The following is a 1,752-nucleotide window of genomic DNA, read 5'->3' as shown; positions in this document are numbered from 1 at the left end:
GCTTCTCTCCCTCTCTCTGTCCCTCTACTCCTCCGCCCCCGCTCCCCCACTCACACACACATGCTCTTTCTCTTGCTCTTCCTCTCTAAAATAAAAAAATAAATAAAATATTTTTAAAAAGAAGTTTTTGAATTTTATAAGAACTTTTTAAAATCCAAGATAATACATTTATTCCCAGTGTGACCTTAGGCAATTTATTAAACCTTTCTGAGATTCCAGTTATTTGGAAATTGGTGGTTATATTAACTAGGTCACTTACTTATGGGTTCGAAGGTTGACAAACTATGATCTATGGGCCAAATCTGGCTTTACAGTCTGTTCTTGTGCAGCCTGGGAACAAAGAATGTTTTCCACATTTTTAAATAGTTGCATAGAAAAAGGAAGAAGAGGACAGACTGTATGTGGCCCACAAAGCCCCAAATATTTACTATCTGGCCCTTTAGAGAAACAATTTGCTAATCCCTGTGTGATGGTTAAATTTATGTGTCAGCTTGACTGGGCCAAGGATGCCCAGATTAAACCTTATTTGGGGGTGTGTCTGTGAGGGTGATTCTGGATAGGTTAACATTTAAATCAGGGGACTCAGTAAAGTAGATTGCCTTCCCCGATCTGTGTGGGCTTCATCTGATCTATTGACAGCCTTCAAAAAAGAACAAAATAGAATAAAAAAGCAAAGGAAGGAGGCATTTTTTCCTTGTTTCCTGCCTGCCAGTCTTCTGAGCCAAGACATCAATCTTCTTCTGCCCTTGGAATGGAATTTACACCATGGGCTTGCCTGGTTCTCAGGTCTTCAGACTCGGACTAGAATTTTACCACCAGCCCTCCTGGGTCTCCAGCTCTTTGTCAACCTCCATAATCAAGTGAGCTAATTCCTCATAATAAACCTCTTGTATTATCTATACCCTACTGGTTCTGTTTCTGTGAAGAATCTTGACTAATACACCCTAATAATGATGAATGCTAGAGAGTTGATATAGGTAGTTGAGGTAGGATAATGAAGGGACTGAGTCAAAGCAAATTGTTTTTTGTTAACAATTTTATTCATTAGTATAGAGGGAAAAAAGTATTCAATAGGTCAACAATTACCAAGTGCCAGAAGGTGTGCTGATTTTTTCCAGCCACAAAATTTCATCTGGAAAAGAAGCTGCTGGACTCACTAGCAGATTACGTTTACAGTAATCCACTTTCATCCTCCAAGATCTGCCTGTCTTCTGGGGTGCCTGGGTGGCTCAGTCATTAAGCGTCTGCCTTCAGCTCAGTGTGTGATCCTAGGGTTCTGGGATCGAGCCCCGCATCAGGCTCCTCTGCTGGGAGCCTGCTTCTTCCTCTCCCACTGCCCCTGCTTGAGTTTCCTCTCTCATTGGCTGTCTCTCTCTCTCTGTCAAAAACAAAAACAAAAACAAAAAAAAACCTTAAAAAAAAAAAAAAAAAGATCTGCCTGTCTTCTAAACAGACCAAAAGGTGAATTGAATGGAGCTATGGTAGACATCATTCCTGCATCTTCCAAGTCTTTGCGGGCACTACTTTCTGCAATCAAGTAAATGCTGTCATAGAACCCTTTAGTGAATATAAACTCTTCCTGGTTTGCTCGGGACTTTCTTAGTTTGGGCATTCTAGGACTCCCCTCAGCCCTGGACAAACCAAGTGGTTGCTCATTCTAATATAAAGAGTATAATAGAGTGATTTGGTTGCTTCTAAGTGACCCGGAGAGCTAGGGGAAAGAAAATTATAAACTCAGAGTTTGAAGTTAAC

Source organism: Ailuropoda melanoleuca, chromosome 2 (genome assembly GCF_002007445.2).
Source record: "Ailuropoda melanoleuca isolate Jingjing chromosome 2, ASM200744v2, whole genome shotgun sequence".
In the NCBI taxonomy this organism is placed as follows: domain Eukaryota; kingdom Metazoa; phylum Chordata; class Mammalia; order Carnivora; family Ursidae; genus Ailuropoda; species Ailuropoda melanoleuca.
The sequence above is the reverse complement of the archived record's forward strand: the minus strand, read 5'-3'. Positions refer to the sequence as shown.